At 42.2% G+C, this 18,102-nt stretch overlaps 1 protein-coding gene across 1 annotated transcript in view; it reads left to right on the forward strand.

Moving 5' to 3' along the window:
• The first annotated feature begins 2,149 nt into the window (after positions 1 to 2,149).
• Positions 2,150 to 18,102, forward strand: part of B3GALT1 (beta-1,3-galactosyltransferase 1) — a 45,190-nt gene continuing 29,237 nt past the window's right edge. Inside the window, exon 1 of the mRNA XM_065927888.1 lies at positions 2,150 to 2,249. The gene's annotated coding sequence lies outside the window, so the exon portion shown is untranslated. The remainder of the gene's footprint in view (positions 2,250 to 18,102) is intronic.

The raw sequence follows: 18,102 nt of genomic DNA on the forward strand, positions 1-18,102 counted from the left end.
TTTGGCCCTACCTTTATTAATTTTTGTTCATTAAATGCTAATATATAAATAATAGTATATATAAATAACCTGGTATAGAATCTGGCACATGTTAGCAGTCGGTAGCTACTGATTCCCTGTATTTCTTGCTTCCTTCCTTTTCTTCACTCAATATTTTATATAAGATGCTTCATATTAATGTTTCATATACTTTAATAAATGTTTATATCTTATTGTACTCTGTATAAAAAAATCTGTAAAAGCAAGGATTTTTTTTTTAATGGGCTAGAATGAAATCTTCCAGGTCTTATTTTCCCTATGTTGACATTCAATATGTGTTTCCTAAAAGCTACCTCCATGGAACTAGATTTATCAATAATAAGAATATAATCTATTAAGAGCCCTAACATTTTAAAGGATAAAAATGAGGGCTGATGCAGGCTGAAAATGGACCACATGGTCTCATGTCTTATGCATAGTCATGTGGAACCCTTCTAATCTAGAAATATACATTTTCACACAAGGCAGAAAGTTACCATGCATTGCAGTGTTTTGATTGTTTGCTTTGGTATCTGACTTGATAAGTATTTGATGTTTGAGCAGAGTTAGTTATCTCTTCCTTTAAAGAGCTGAATAGTATCTTCAGTGGGACGCTGAGCAGGCACTAGAGTAGTGCATTAAGAAAGTAGCTAGGCTCAGTAGACCTACGTTCAAACACTTGGCTCCATCCTACCCGGGTGTCATTACTCAAGAAGCTGACTCTCCCAAAGTCCTGATTTTCTTTTTTGAAAAGGTGTTAACGTGAAACAAAGAGAATTGGGGTGATGATTACAGATAATAAATGGAAGTAAATTACCATACAGTAAGGCATTCAGTAAATACTGACATTTGTTACAAATCGTAGCAAACATTTACTGAGTATGTACCTTATCTCAGTGCCATTCTAAGCACTTTCTATGCACTGATTCATTTAAACCTGAGTACAATTCTATGATTCAGGTACTGTTGTTATCACTGTTTTTACACATGGAACTTTGAGAGCTTATATCACAATAAGCAGCTAAGTCAATATTTAAACCCATCTCTTGCTCTTAACCATCACACAATACCACGTGTCATCCACAGTGGCTTTTAGCAGAAACTGGAACCAGTAGATGGATCCAGTGGGACCCAGCAGCACTGGTGCCCATACCGCTCTCCCGCTCTTCACATCTGGCTACACTGAGGGCCCACTGTATTTTAGTCACTTGACTTTACCCAGAAATCCTTCCATAATTTGAATGGTGAGAAGAGAAAATTATACCTCTCATTATGAAGGTTTATAGACTTACAGACTGAGACCCAAGGATCAGATTAATGAAAGGCAACTTCTGATTGGCTCCTAGTCTGTTATGTAAAAAAGTCTGATCAGATTCAGCCAATGTTAGAGTGGTCATGAGTCATAAATAAAAGGGAGAATACTCATACCTAGAAAGCCCAGCTCTGCCACTAATTAGCTGAGTGTCATGGCACAGTGGCTTAAACCCTCTGGATCCTTCTTCATCACTGGAAATTAAAGATGTTGCCCTAGATCTTAGATCTCATGGCTACTCAGGAGCTAATCCTAAGCTTCCTGTGGACTTTGGCTTTAGCCTTCTTTGACCTGCATAAAGTTTTGTTTTGTTTAATTGAATTTTAAAATATAAATTCCAAAGGTTTCACATAAAACTCTGTGTTTCTATCTTCCCTTGAGAACCTGAAGTCGTGGCATTATTGAGCCTGGTTTTCCTTATGGCATCAGTGGAAGGTACCAGGCAGACCTGAGCCATGGCGGCTGCCTCAGATAGGATGCGTGTTCACCAGCTGAGCGCGGCTTTGCCTCTCTCTGCTGTCTCAAACCCAGTCTGCTCCCTCACTGACCCTTCCTGCCTGGTCTTATAGGCATATAGGTTTGCAGTCTGAGGACCAGCTCTGATGTTTATGTGATCATTTGTTTATTATTATTTTTTATTTAATCAACATCTGTTCAGAGCTTACTTTCCATTCTATGTACTGTATTTATAGCCTAAATACAAAGTTTTCTTTTTATATGATAGCATTCTGCCTTCATCTCTCTGAGCCTGATTAATTTCCAGTGTTTCTAAAGTGTTTTTTCTTCTTCTTATCCACCTAGGTGACTTCAGTTTGCTAAGCAGCAGCTTCTCCTGGCATGAGCCACTGCAGATCTCCTCATCAGACAGGCTGAGACCATGCTCTGTGCCCTGTATCTGGAGTAAGAAGAACACAGCAAGGTTGGTCTAACAGGTGGGAGAAGGATGCACTGCTCAGTTAGGTAGCCCATCACTGTGGAAAAATAATAGCAGTTCTGTACAATCAGAAATCAGCATCTAAGAACTAATGAGTACAGAAAAAAATTCATTTTTTTCTTTTATTAATGTTTACCTATTATGGTTTGTAAAATAACCTTGCCATAAATATCTGTACAGGAGGGAAAAGTTGATAGCTCTTTTTTAAAAGTTCATATTCACAAGTGTCTGTGAAATCTTTGACTGATTTTAGTGATGGCCTCTTTTAAGATGAAATTGTAGGGAACTAAAGATATGCCTTAGGTGACCTGAGACAATGCCTATTTAAAAATCCATTTCTCCAAGGTCATAGCTAATTGATTCTTAAATTTTCTTTGCTGAGGTAACCTTGTCCCACAGGCAATTGTACTTCAATTATTTCTCATTTCGCTTGAAAATAATAGTATTTCATATAGAAAATGATGGTATAGTTATAAGAAGTGTCTAAAATAACAGGTAATCATAACAATGTTTTCATTTAAAATGATAAAAAGCAAAGATAAATGCTCAGACTACTTCTTTATACACTAACTTTTTGTGGTAAATAACATACTAAGTTTATAAAAATGATTGCAGCCTTCCTGGAGTATGACTCAGAAAAAGAAGGCCCACAGCTCCACACTGGCAAGAGGTAACTTGAACCATAATTTTACCTTTCCCCCCATCACCTCTGTGATGTGGGTCAGTAACTTAATCTCTCTAAACAAACTGTTTCCTGGCACCTGAAGTGAAGAGTTATCTCAAAGTGCCTTTTAAATACAGATTCAGTTTGACACTGAAGCGCAGCTGTGAGTGGAGGGCAAGGTGACAGCTCTGAACTAATTCTCTATGAGATAATTTGCCAAAAGTGAATTCAACACCATGCACATTCACCGCATCCCTTTCTTCTTTTCAATATTTACAAAGTTTACAGCAGTGTGTACTGAATGTGTTGATTTTTGCCACTTTTGAAGATTCCTGCAAGGATTTAGTTGAGGGTTTTCCGATTGCTAACAGCATTGGAAAGAACACCCAGTTTGTCTTTGTCTTGCCCCCCACCGTTGTACGGAGGGAGTATCCCCTGATAAGGGGCGATGGAGAGGTGATAGTCCATAGCCACAAAGAATGTCAACAGAGATGTGACATTATCACAAGGATTCTCCTAATTGAAGACAAATGTTAGATTCAGTATTTAAAGATATTAGGTTGATTAACTGTTTTTGAGAACTGTTCCATGGAATTAGCCTGTTGACATGGTCCTTCCTCAGGGATGCAGGAATGTATGATGTATTTATTCGTTCATTCACTCAGCTGTGCCGGTCTTAGTTATAGCATTGTGACACCTTTAGTTACGGCATTCAAACTCTTTATTTGTGGCATGTGGAATCTAGTTTCCTAACCAGGGATCAAACCCAGGCCTCCTGTGTTGGGAGCACAGAGCCCACCATTGGACTGCCAGGGAAGTCCCCCTCTTAGAGGTCTTATAGTTCAATGGAGGTAAAACATCTAAAACTAAAGCAGAAAGTAAATAAATAATACATTACAAATTGGGGTAAGCATTATGGAAAACAAAAGGGATGCTAAGGCAGTGGAGAGTGAGAAACTGCTTCATGAAGTGGTCACAGAAGGTGTGAGAATCAAGAGAGCCGTTCCCTTCCCTCTCCAGGCGCATGAGAGGATTGCATCACCTTAGTCCACCCACGGTTCCGTGGACCATGGGATCTGGTCTGGCTCATCAGTTGTGCACAGAAATATGTGTCACTTCCACATTGGAGCATCTAAGTGTTGCTTCTGTAGACCCCTTTCCCTGAGGCAGTCTAACAAGTGTTGTGTTCCAAGATGTGGTTGCTCCCTTAGCCTGGAACTTGTGTGACTTCAAGGAACAGAGTTCCTTCAACCAGCTCACACTGGACGTGTAGCAAGCAGCGTGAGGAAACAACAGACTGTATTGTCTTAAGCCACTGAGATGTGGAAGCCGTTTGTTAACACAGCTTAAGGAAAACAATCCTGCCTATTACAAATGGCATCTCTGAAGAGGCAGAGGGATGATTTACAGAGGCTTTAAGACAGAAGGCCTTGAACTTGGCTGGTTCACAGAATTGAATGAAAGCCAGTGTGACTGGATTAGAGTAAATCAGGAAAAAAATAGCAAATAATCTTTAGTTTCTACTCTCTCAACTCTTGCCTGTTCTGGTTCTGAGGCTGTTCTTATATTTATATTCCTGGCAGGGCTTTAAGATAGGTCAAGTAGCTTGACTCTAAATGCTTTTGATTTGCTTACACAAATCAAACTCTCATACTTTAACCCTCGCTTCTGGATTATGATCATTTTTATCGAGAACTTGGCATGTGGGTGATTGATATGATAATGCAATCCTAACGCCCCTGAAGCTGAGGGCCTGTACCCTCTCAGTCAATGCTGAGGTGCGCTTGGGTGTGTAGGTCATTCATAGCTGAGACTTGGGATGGCAGCCCACAGCACGTTGCATTTGAATAATGTATAATATTGTACAGTTTTTAAGGTCTCAGTTTTCATATCCATTTCTAATATTCCAGCAACAGAATCTAGGGAAAAGACCACACTTTCGGGTGCCCCGTCATAGCCCATTTAATGTATATGTAGGAGAGATTGTCTTTTGCACTGAAGAGCTTGTTTGAAACCAAAACGAGAACCCCTTAGCAAAAAGCAAATTGCATGAGATGCAGTTTATCTTCTTTGGAAGAAAAGACGAGCTGAGTCAACCCCCCTGGGGTTTGACAACTAAGGTATTTCTTTATCCTTGACACTGCTCAGATAGAGCCACTGATATTATAACTGCCTTTATTGAAGTTTGGTCGATTTAGAGGAAGTACATCCATCTTATATTACAGTCATTCTTGTACAGTCCTTAAAGTCTTAAGGATTTTTTATTGAGGTGACTGAAATCCTGCTTAAGAAAAAAATCAGAGGAGGGAAGAGAAATGGATCTAGAATAAAAACAGGTTCCTTAATATAGTCCAGTCTCAGTGTCAAATGCTTTCATATGTAATATTACTATCCCCGTATCGTGGAGGAAGTAACCTAGAAAGGTTGTGATCACCCAACCAATGACTGGCAGACCAAAGAAGGGACAGTCTTCTCCCTCCCAAGACCCTTCTATTTATCTCTGCCACTAGAGAGGAAAAGTCTAGAATGCAGAAGTCTCCCTATACCATCACCATGGTTAAATATAAAATGACCATGTCCTACATTTCTGTAATCTCCAGAGTTATCCTCTAAAAGATAAATACTAGATCACTGCCAACTTATTACATATCTAGAAGAGCCTCTAAACAGAACTGGTTGTAATAAGCTAAGCTCTCCTAATTGTACATCTTCCCTTTGTTTCGCCTCATCCTGTATAATTAGTGCCGTCTTGAAAATAGAAGTTTTCCATGACATTAAAATTCTTACACAGCACACCCTCTAATTATTTCATATCTTCACATTAGGGACTAAGATACCCATGGTGGAGGGGGTAATTCTGTTCATTATTTAATTAGTTATAGAGGAATTCAGGGAAAAGAGATTATTAAAATAATTTCTACTTGACTCTGAGATTTTTTTCTCATTGCCTACTCCCTCCTAACTTCAAATCTCATCATTTTTGGTACCAGGGTAAGTTATGCCTGTTAGGGTCTCCTTCTATTAAAAAGTTACCTATTCTTCAAGATCTACCCAAAATCCCCTTCTTCGCAGGTCTTTCCAGATATCCGTCATTAAAATTAAGCTTCGTCGTCCATACTCTAGGGTACTAATCCTATAGAATCTCTCTGTTTTGTATTATAGGGCTAGAAATAGGGCAGAGATGGTTGGTAACTTACTCAAATAAATTTCCTCTCTTTTTCTTGGGCATGTAACTCAGCAGCATGTCCTTGCCTGCCTTAGAGTTGGGTGTGATCAGATGATGAATTTCTCACAGTGGGAAACAAATGAAGTGGCATGTTTCCTTTTGGGGCCAGAATTTTTAGGAGGTAGATTGCCCCATGCTTGCCCTCCCCTGTTGAGAGCTGCATGAGAAAAGTCTGATGCCCTCAAGGATGGAGAGAGTCAGGCTCCTAGATCACTAGGTAGAAAGCTGTCTTGCCAAACAGGAACAGCCTCACTAGGTTGAATAAGAAATAACCATCTCTTGTGTTAAGGTTGGACATTTAGAGTTTATATGTGATAGCAGCTAGTGTGGACATACCTAATATACTGTGTGCACATTTGCTTATCTTTGTGACTCCCTCTATTTCAGAAGTCCCAAAATGACAGGAACAACAACAACAACAAATCACCCTTCACTGGGAGTCTTACTTGGAAATGGAGCAGATAGTCATCAAAATGAAGAATGAAGGGTCTCTAAATCATTTCTAGTATTGGGAATGCCATTTTCTCATTGGCAAGCAACCGACTAGAATTTTGAAAATAATCTCATAGGCAACTAACTTAGGGTAGAGAATGAAAGGGATACCCAGTTAGTTTCCATATTAAAATGTGTCCTAGTTCATTACTCATTCAAGTATTCGTCATTCTTTCAATCAGCAAGTAGGTATTGGACATAGTCTACATGACAGGCAGTCCGATAACAGTACTGATCAGTCACAGATCTTGTCCCAGCTCACTCCAAATATATACTCCACCTATCCAGCAAGTCATCAGACTACCAAAGGTGCATTCAGCTTCTCACCCAGGTTTTCAGGTTCTTTATCTATCAAAGTAAACAATAATATTATCTACTTCTCCAATTATGTTGTATTTTAAATTAGATAATGACTTAAATATGGCTATAAAATTTTTAGCACTGTGCTTCACATTTGAACTTGATCAGCACTTAATAAATCCTAGCTATTATTATTCTTATTAATTTAAATTAATTTCATAAGATTGTGCAACAACAACAAAAAATCTGCCTGAAAGAGACTATGTGGAATATAATTTCCCCTTTGCAGTGACTTCTGATATGAGAGTTGAGGGGTTGGGAATAATGCCCCACATTTAAAAGAAAAGAAACAGTATTATGCAAAGGACCAGTGATGTGAGGAAGCATTTTTTGGGAATTGAAGAAGTAAGAAGAGAGGAGTAGAGAGATCAAGGAGGAAAATGCAGCAGGATGAGACCATGCAGAGCCTTGGGACCACCACGTAGCCCTGCTAAGAATTTGGCCTTCTTCCTAGTGCAAGAGAAAGTCACTGAATGGTTTCAAACACATAGTGGCAAAGAATATGATCATCTTTGTTTTTTTTTAGAAAGATCACTATGGCTGGAATGCATAGGTAAACCACTTGAAAAGTTATCATAGGAGAGTCAAGATAAGAAATACCCTATGTTGGGTACAGTGGTGGTAGTGGAGATGGAGAGAAGTCATAAAATATGAGAAATGTCTGAAGTGACATTGGTAGGGCATGGTGATGATTAAGTACAGAAATGAGAAGAAGACAGCTGTTAACAATGGTTCCTGGTGTTTCAGGTAGCTACAAGTACATTTCATAGAAATAGGGAATCCTTAAAGAGAATCAGGGTTGCTAGGGCATGAATTTACTTTTGTCCATGCTGCATTCAGGTGCCTCCCAGATATCCAAGAAAATAGGTCAAATACACAGTTGGATATATTGATCTGGAGCTCCATAGGTACATCTGAGCTAGGGTGTGAATATAAAGGTTATTGGAACGAATAAAAGTTATTGGAATAGCAACTGAGACCAAGGACCGGAGAATTTGCTTAGAAAATGGGCAAAACTTAAACTGAGAAGAATAAAAGAGGGCCTGGGACCTAGCCTTAAGGAACTAGTTATCAGGTTAAGCAGAGATGTGTATGTATTAGAAGAGCATTATTAGGTATTGGCTTAACTGATCGTGGAAGCTTTTATAAGTCCAAAAATCTGACAGAGGAAGCCAGCAGGATGGAAACTCAAGAAAGAGTTGCAGTTTGAGTCTGAAAAATCAGGAAAACCAGGATCAGTCAACAGTGCAGATGAAGTCCAAAAGCAGTGCTGGAGAATTCCCTCTGGCTTGGGGAAGATCAGCCTTTTATTCTATTCAGAACTTCATCGAATTGAATGAACCTCCCCCCACCCCCACCTCCCAACACCCCTGTTATGGCCAACATTCTGCTTTACTGAAAGTCCACTGATTTGAATGTAAATCACATCCAAAGGCCCTCATGGGAACATCCAGAATAACGTTTTACCAAATATCTGGGCACCATAGTCCAGCTAAGTTGACCCATAAAATTAATCATCACAGAGATATACAAAGACAAGCAGAAATAGTGATTGATTCCCAGGCTCTATACTAGTTGTTGGGAATACAATCTACATCATGGTTTACAGTCTGAGCCCAGGGACCAGACATCTGGGTTTGAAACCTAAATTTGCCTTTTCCTTACCCTGAGATCTTAGGCAAATTACTCAATGATTCAGTGAGTGAAGTCACTCAGTAGTGTCCAACTCTTTGCGACCCCATGGACTGTAGCCTACCAGGCTCCTCCATCCATGGGATTTTCCAGGCAAGAGTACTGGAGTGGGTTACCATTTCCTTCTCCAGGGGATCTTCCCAACCCAAGGATCGAACCTGGGTCTCCCGCATTGTAGGCACACGCTTTACCATCTGCACCACCAGGGAAGTGACTCATCTTTAAAATGGGCACAGAATAACCCACCTTTGTTGATTGTAAAAACTAGATCAGGTAATAAACATAAAGGGATTAAAAATCTGATTGAAAATGGTGAGGGCTCAATAAACATTTACTCTTAGGTTTAAGGCAGACCTGGTCTTTTCCCTGCGAAGTGACAGAAAGCATCACGAGCAGACAACAGTGAAAGCGATAGAAATACCTGACCTCATCTTAGATCTACAACGGGAGGAGGCAGCAGTCCCCCTGCAGTGTTTTCGGGAAATCTGGAACTTAACCATCCTTTTTCCTGCATGTGAAGATACCTGACATTTGAATGGCATGTGACCTTGTGAAATAAGCATCCTCTTCACTCTTTTCAGATAAGACCCTAAAGAACTTCCTGCTGAAATATAACTGTTACCTAAAGCACTATCAGTATCAGCCTCCATTAGCCTGAGGTAGATTCCTTCTCAGATAAACTACTCAGGTTCTAATGGGACATTATCTTCCTTTGATTGAGGCAGGACTGAGGAGGCTCCTGGAAGCTAGGAAGGAGTTGGGGATGTTGAAGATGGCAGATGGGAAGGCCAGAAAAGGGAAAGAACAAGGGGAGGAGAAAGGACAGCAGGGCCCTTCTTATTACTCACCCCTGGGGTTCCCCTGGGGTTCACTCTCTTGCAGACCTTCTGCCTGCTCATGCCTACTCGTGCCTGGGACCCTTAAAATATTTTCCCAAATCCTTGATCTCCTTGCTTTAAATAAGTATTCATTTTTTAAAAAAATTAATTCTTTTTGGCTGTTCTGGGTTTTCGTTGCTGCACAGGCTTTCCTCTAGTCAGCAAGTGGAGGTTACTCTCTAGTTGCAGCGCCCAGGCTTCTCATTGCAGTGGCTTCTCTTGTTGCAGAGCGTGGGCTCCAGGGCGCATGGGCTCAGGCGTTATGGCTCCCGGGCTCTGGAGTACAGGCTGAATAGTTGTGGCTCACAGGCTTAGTCTCCACATCATGTGGGATCTTCCCAGATCAGGGATTGAACCTGAATCTCCTGCATTGGCATGCAGATTCTTTACCACTGAGCCGCCAGGGAAGCTCATACATAAGTATTCATTTTAAGGTTTGTGTTCTATTTTTTTTCTCTACTATGGGTCAAAGTAGTTTTCTCAAGATAGGCTGGCAGTAGAAGACAAGTCTCTTGCTAATTCCATGTCATCATATTCAGAGTACACCATAAATAATTTTTTCCTTGAGATATCCTTTTCATTTCTGCTTCTGAAGGATGATCTACCCCTTTTCTTTGCCTGACTCAGGGCAGTAATTCAGAAAGTACAGTGCCCTTGACCTATATCAACTGGAGAAATGCTGACTGCATTTGCTCCTCTGTCTTTGTCCTCGGCTTGTGCAGAGGATCTGTGCAGTAACACTTGGACCCACTCTCTAAACTCTGTAGACATTGCTAAGTTGTTTGATATATTATCCAGTTTGTAATTCAGTATCCAGGGCTTCCTTAGTGGCTTATCAGCTTGTCTCATAGCTCAGTCGGTAAAGAATCTGCCTGCAATGCTGGAGACCTGGGTTCAATTTCTGGGTTGGGAGGATCCCCTGGAGAAGGAATGGCAATCCACTCCAGTATTCTTGCCTGGAAAATCCCACGGACAGGGGTGCCTGGTGGGCTACCATCCTTGGGGTTGCAAAGAGTTGGACATGACTGAGCAACTAAACAGCAACAATTAAGTATTCACTGTGAGGTTGGCATTTATTTTCTTTTTCTTTTTAAACGAAATACTGATAAAGATCTTGGACCATGACTAACTCAGAGCTAAACTCGAGTGTATATTACCCTATGATTTCTTCTCTTTCAGTCTTGCAAGCTAAGGCATTAGTTTAGGCGCTTCTTTTTACTTAAAGATGGGGGCCCTGCAATTTCCCCCAAGATGGGCTTTTTTGAACATTCTTCATCTGGGCAGAGTTGCAGGTCCATCTGCATCTGGTTCCATGTCTGAGTCACGTACCTTGTGTGGAATGGCCTTGGGCAGACAGCTGGGAATGGGCTGTCCCTCGACTCCCAGGCTCACGCTCTACCACTCTGCCCACCGGGGCTCACAGCACACTCTGCTCATGCCTGAAAACCAGTAAGGCTTCCCTTCAGGCCTCCCAAGCCCCAGGAAGAGGAACTGATAGGAAGGGCAGGAGCCACTGTCCTTTGGCTTCTGATGGCTGTCTTCCAGAACAATTGCTCAGGCAGCTGAGTCAGAGGTGAAGACGAGGAGACCCAGGAGACACTGGGTACCTACACTTCAGCTCAGTGGGTATCACCTCTCTCAGCTCCTGTGGAGGTCTGTGGGTCCCAAACCCTCACAGAACCTTAAGGAAACTGATTAGGAGATGCCCTGCCAGGAGTGAGGTGAAGGTGAGGCATGAGGCACTGGTCTGGGACTCAATGAGGCCCGGAGAAGGGATGAAGTTCAGGGATAGGGTGAGAGTCGGGGATGCCAGTAGCACACAGGAATATTGGCCAGTAAAGCACACAGTTTTGTACCGTGGTCTACCAAGCATCCTCCCCACCATAACAATCACACTTTGCATTCAGAGGCACGACCCCAGGCCCCAGGGACACCAGTGTGATAAAATGCACAGAGGCCAAGGCTGAGACACCAGCGTGGTTTGTACATCTTCCCCATGCCAGGCGCCTCACAGGTCATCTCATTTATTGCTCACGATGGCCCTGCAGGCAGGTGTTTGCTCATTCACCTGCCAGTTGAGGAAACGAGGCTCCCCAGAGTGAGGTACATGGAGTAGCACAGATGACACTCTGAGGAAGCAGGAAGTAAGACGGTTCATTTAGTCACAATGCAGTGCTTCCACCCCTAAAGGCTGACACGGGGTCAGTGGAGAATCTGACAAGCTCCTCAGCCACTGCGATCCTGGACCAGGCCCTCTCAGTGCCCCCTGACCAGCTAGCTGGATTGGCCTTGAAGACACCTCAGTGAGAGTGAAGAGCAACAGGAAGCAGGCAGTCCCTACCCACCTACCCATACCCAGAGCGGGGCTAAGGAGCAGGGAGCCACACTTTGCTATGCAGATAACACTCTCCCTGCCCTCTCTGGCCACAGACCTGACCCTTCCTCTTCTCTGCGGGGCTGCTGTGAGGAGTTGGCTTTCCTGATGCTGTGTTTGTGGATGGCTCTGGATGCACTATAACCAGAGTCCTTCTCAAGCTGTGCCTTAGCCATTGAGCAGACTGGAGTGGAAATCAGGAAATTACACAACTCCTAGGTTAAAAAATAAGGAAAAAAAAAAAAAAAGAAGTCCCCAAGGGTGGAAGTTGGGTTAGGACTGGCCACATCACAAGGTTGCTCCATCCGAGACTTTGTGACAGGTATTCCCGGTAGATTTCACTCAGCCCTGGAGATACAGCACAAAGGGATCCCTGAGAACAGACAAGACTTCTCCCGGCAGCAAAGGTGTCACGGCCTAGAGTGGATAATCCTTGCCCTGCCCCGTAGCTTACTCTTAACTCTGCTATGTTTATGATGAAGAACTTCTTTCCCAGTCACCTCAATACTTATTTGCTGTGTGCAAAGCCCCCTGCTTTCTCACAGCCTGTGACATGTCCAGCATACACCTCTGGCTCCCTGGCGTCCAGCCCAGAGCCAAAAAGTACTCCTCTATAGATGTTAGACAAATAAATTACCATAAACCATTTACTTCCAGGATTTGGAAAAGGCCCTATAACATGAAATGGTCAACAAATCCTCCTTCACCAATACAAGCTACCTGAGATCCAACAAATGGCTTTTCATGTCTTTCCTAATAGCACAAAATATCCCTTGGATCCTAGTGAAGTAAGTCTAGCACATGATGAACTGCCTTATAAATTAATGAACACCACCCCGTGAACTGGGTGGTCTATAGGCATTGGCAGTGGCCAGAAATATGATAGGCAGTGGTCATATAGTTGATGCAAAATCCACCATAATGGTTTCTGACATATTTCCTATCACAGTCCACATAGGAGATGAATCTCTCATGCATCACATACTCCCAACAAGGTAGTCCAGCCACACCTCTTTATTCTTTTTCTTAAAAAAAAAAAAAAAAAAAAACTTTCTATTTTGTATTGGGGTGTAGCTGACTAACAACGTTGTGATGATTTTAGGTGAACTGAAAAAGACTTCGCCACACATATGCACGTATCCATTCTCCCTTAGACTCCACTACCATCCAGGCCCACACCCCTTACAGGAAAGTAAATCAGATGGCAAGTGAGTAAAATCAATATTTGTGTAAGAATACATTTGAATCTGCTCTAATTTGAAAAGTGGAACCCCAGGAATGGGCAGCCTTCATTGAGTGCTTACTGCATGCCAGGTTCTGTGCCATGAGCTTTGCATACATGATCTTAATTGCACTAGGAACAACCCTGCACAGTGTGTTCTGTAGAATCTTCATCTTGCAGATTACAAAATGAACTGATGGAGGTTATGCAGTGTTTCCAAGACTAATACATGGCTAGGACTGAATCCAAGTCTGTACATTTACACTTAACCTGTCCAAAATCATCATCCTCAAATTTCAGCACCTGGTGACTATTATTATAAATTTCCTGTGACATCCCTCGCAAATGACTACCACAATCTGTATATGATGACATGAAGAACCTTTTTACCAAGAATACAGTGCTGCTTCTATCAAAACTGGATTTTGCTCCCTGGGTTGAAATCAGTTCAATTATTGGAGTCAGTTTGTATCTTAAAAATCAGCAAGATAATAGCCATCTTTTATTGAGTCTCTTTTATCTTGTTCAGTTCATTCTCTCATTCATGTCAGACTCTTTGCGACTCCATGGACTGCAGCACGCCAGGCTTCCCTGCCCATCACCAACTCCTGGAGCTTACTGAAACTCATGTCCATAGAGTTTGTGATGCCATCCAACCATCTCATCCTCTGTCGTCTTCTTCTCCTCCTGCCTCAATCTTTCTCAGCGTTAGAGTCTTTTCATATCAGGTGGCCAAAGTATTGGACTTTCAGCTTCAGCATCAGTCCTTCCTATGAATATCCGGGACTGACTTCTTTTAGGATGGACTGGTTGGATTTTCTTGCAGTCCAAGGGACTCTCAAAAGTCTTCTCCAAAACCACAGTTCAAAAACATCAATTCTTCAGCACTCAGCTTTCTTTAGAGTCCAACTCTCACATCCATACATGACTACTGGAAAAACCATAGCTTTGATTAGATGGACCTTTGTCAGCAAAGTAATGTCTCTGCTTTTTAGGTCTCATTTTGTCTAGATTTGCCATAGCTTTTCTTCCAAGGAGCAAGCGTCTTTTAATTTCATGGCTGCAGTCACCATCTGCAGTGATTTTGGAGCCCCCAAAAGTAAAGTCTCTCACTGTTTCCATTGTTTCCCCCTCTATTTGCCATAAAGTGATGGGACCAGATGCCATGATCTTTGTTTTCTGAATATTGAGTTAGGGCTTTCTGCCCTAAGGGTGATGTTATCTGCATATCTGAGTTTATTGGTATTTCTCCCTGCAATCTTGATTCTAGCTCATGCTTCATCCAGCCCGGTGTTTCTCATGATGTACTCTGCATATAAGTTAAATAAGCAGGGTGACAATATACAGCCTTGACGTACTCCTTTACAGATTTGGAAGCAGTCTGTTGTTTCATGTCAATTTTCATGTTGTTTCTGTTGTTTCATGTCTAACTGTTGTTTTTTGACCTGCATACAGATTTCTCAGGAGGCAGGTAAGGTGGTCTGGTATTCCCATCTCTTTAAGAACTTTCCACAGTTTGTTGTGATCCACACAGTCAAAAGCTTTGGCGTAGTCAGTAAAACAGAAGTAGATGTTTTTCTGGAACTCTTACTTTTTCAATGATCCAATGGATGTTGACGATTTGATCTCTGGTTTCCTCTGCCTTTTCTAAATCCAGCTTGAACATCTGGAAGTTCATGGTTCACATGCTATTGAAACCTGGCTTGGAGAATTTTAAGTATTACTTTGCTAACATGTGAGATGAGTGCAATTGTGCAGTAGTTTAAGTATTCTTTGTCACTGCCTTTCTTTGGGATTGGAATGAAAACTGACCCTTTCAGTTCTGTGGCCACTGCTGAGTTTTCCAAATTTGATGGCATATTGAGTGCAGCACTTTAACAGCATCATCTTTTAGGATTTGAAATAGTTCAACTGGAATTCCATCACCTCCACTAGCTTTGTTCATAGTGATGCTTCATCAGGCCTACTTGACTTTGCATTCCAGCATGTCTGGCTGTCAGTCAGTGATCATACAATCGTGGTTAACTGGGTCATGAAGATATTTTTTATATAGTTCTTCTGTGTAGGCTTCCCTGGTGGCTCAGAGGTTAAAACGTCTGCCTGCAATGCGGGAGACCTGGGTTCGACCCCTGGGTCGGGAAGATCCCCTGGAGAAGGAAATGGCAACCCACTCCAGTGGTCTTGCCTGGAGAATTCCATGGATGGAGGAGCCTGGTAGGCTACCAGTCCATGGGGTCACGAAGAGTCAGACACGACTGAGTCACTTCACTTCACTTCACTTCACTTCTATGTATTGTTGCCACCTGTTCTTAATATCTTCTGCTTCTGTAGCTTCAGGCGGTTTCTTTAAGAGCTGCTCTGTTTCCTGTAATCTTGCCTCAGGTGATCTCCTGATGAGCTTCTTGAGATTATCAAATTGTGATCTTCTCTGGATTGCTAACATCTTCCATTTGTTGGGGATCTTATGTGTATCTCTTGAGGTAGAGTTGTTGATGGACAGGGAGGCCTGGCATGCTGCAGTCCATGGGGTTGCAGAGTCAGACTGAGCAACTGAGCTGAACTTGAGGTGGAACCAGGACCCTGTCCCAAGTCTGCACTATTGTTTCTTGGCTGCTCCTCCCTCGTCTCAGCATCCCGTCCCTTCTCTGATTGGCAGCAGTTCTTTAAATCTTTCCTTTGGGACTCACAGAAGGTCATGGAGGCTGGCGTCTATTCCCTGCAGACAAGAAACAGTGGGGGAGGAGAGCAGAAAGGCCTCTGTGGCCAGGAGCCCCAGAGGGTCCTGCTTGGTTTCAGGAGGAAGGTGGGAGAACAGGACAGAAAATGTTGGCAAGAGGATCCCTAGGAGGGAAAGTGTTGCAGAGGTGGGTATAAATCCCCAGCAGAAGAGGAGAGTGGGCAAGAGGTGAGCTGGGAGACCGCACAGTGAGGGTAGGGTGAGAAAATGGAGGAGGCAGAAGAAGGGGCTGCAAGCCCACAGAGTCTTTGGGGAGGCGAGAAAAAGGGAAAGAACTCTGGAGAGCACTGACAATTTTTTATGAAGGAGAAAAAGAAGCAGCTTTCCCAGCCCAGAGCTGACATGTGTGTGGGAGTCCTATTGACAATCAGATCATTCCCCTGTCACTCTCACCAGTCCCCACCTCTGCCTGGAAGTGATGCCCCAGGGAGATGCCTTCAGGGACTCAGAAAAGCAAATTCTCCGGAGCCCTCCCCACTTGAGCCACCTCCTGAATGCTGAGCCTTACTAAGAAACTTAATGAGACCTTTTCACACCAGGGAGCAGGGGTCAGTAGTGGGCAGCCTGTTGAGCAAACATTCCGTTGTCTGGATTTGAATGAGGAAAGGTATTTAGCTGGAATGAGATGGACTAGACATAAAAGTGTTGGTCAGAGAGGAAACTCAGGGACATGTTCAAGTTTTTCCTATCTGTCAATGAAATGTTATCACTGAGGAGTTTGTATGTTCTTTTATTTCAAACTTGCCCACAATTTAAAAGCATCAATATCAAGATAGTGCATTGTTCTATATACAGTATTAGAAGGTGATGCTACCAGTGGTGATTCTCCTAAATGACTATGAAATCAGTTGAAAAGAAGAATGGATGTCTGGCAATCTCCTGTGTGGCACAGAGAATTGATTTCAAACTGTAGCTGTTTGAAAATAAATACTACCAAAACTAAGAGACTGATATAAAAGTAAACAAGGGCTTCTTAATCTGTATTTTCACAAACAACTGATTTAATCACTTCAACTTTAAACTCACAAATCAAAAGGTCAGCCAGTTTGATTAAAAACACGTGCACAGTCCAGTTGATTGACTGAACTATATGCTTGAAGAAGCAGTGGTGTGATGCTAAGAGAAGTAGCTTGGGAGTCAGGCAGCTTGGGCTCTAGTTTGGGCTCCATTTCACATCCCTTGTAAGAACCTGGGTGACCTCTGAGCCCCAGGACACCGTACCTACATCCTGGATTCTGGTGATAATCAAATGAGGTAACATAGGTAGAAATAATTTTGTACACTGGGAAGTTCTCTCCAAAATTCCATCATTACTATCGATAACTGTTACATAAGCCCAAAGCCACATATTCACCAATCCTTTGAAATGCTGCTGCTATATTTGATACACTTACTCATAGAAACTTTCTCATGTTTGGCAACTTCTGTCCCTCTCCTATCTGAAGTCTGAATCCTCCTTCCTAACAGTGCCCTCTGCTACCAATTTAATGCAGCACCATTGAAGATAATCTGCCCAGCCACTGCTGCAGTTAATAGAAATTCTCCTTCCAGTGTGGTGCATCTGGTGTGACATCTGTTTAAAACCCATGGAGAGGATTCAGTGTTCACAAGCAAATTGAGTAATTACTATGTAATTACACTATAAATTGTGCAGTCAATGATTTGCTCTCAAAATTCATCTTTTGGACATACTCACTATGACAGCCACTTGGGTTCTTCTAAGATGTGCAGATCTGTTCTTAAAATGGTCAATATAAGGATGTGAACTAAACACCTGTGGCCAAAAAATTAGCAGATTATCTCTAGAAAAGAGAGAGTGTTAGAGAAGGAAGAAAATGAAAGTGTGGAAAGGAGACGTTAATAGAGTGAGAAAGAAAGGGGAAGGATACTTTGAAGATTATCTGTCTTTCTCAGTTATTTTGTAAAACCTGTGAAATTGCTAAGCCTTGCTGGCAGCAGAAAACACAAGAGGAGAGATCAGAGATGCAGGATTTCGCCTGCTTCATGAAGAGCTCGTTACTAGTGATAGCCATTTGGACTTTGGGAAACTGTACCATATGTAGAGAGTAGAGAATTAATGACTTAAGAGATCATATCTAATAGTTCTTGATAACTACGAGCTTTACAGTGGCTAAAAACTGAGACCTAACACTTTGCTGAATGGTTGTAAAGCATAGATCTATGCTTCCTCTA

This window comes from Muntiacus reevesi, chromosome 3 (genome assembly GCF_963930625.1).
Source record: "Muntiacus reevesi chromosome 3, mMunRee1.1, whole genome shotgun sequence".
NCBI classification, from domain to species: domain Eukaryota; kingdom Metazoa; phylum Chordata; class Mammalia; order Artiodactyla; family Cervidae; genus Muntiacus; species Muntiacus reevesi.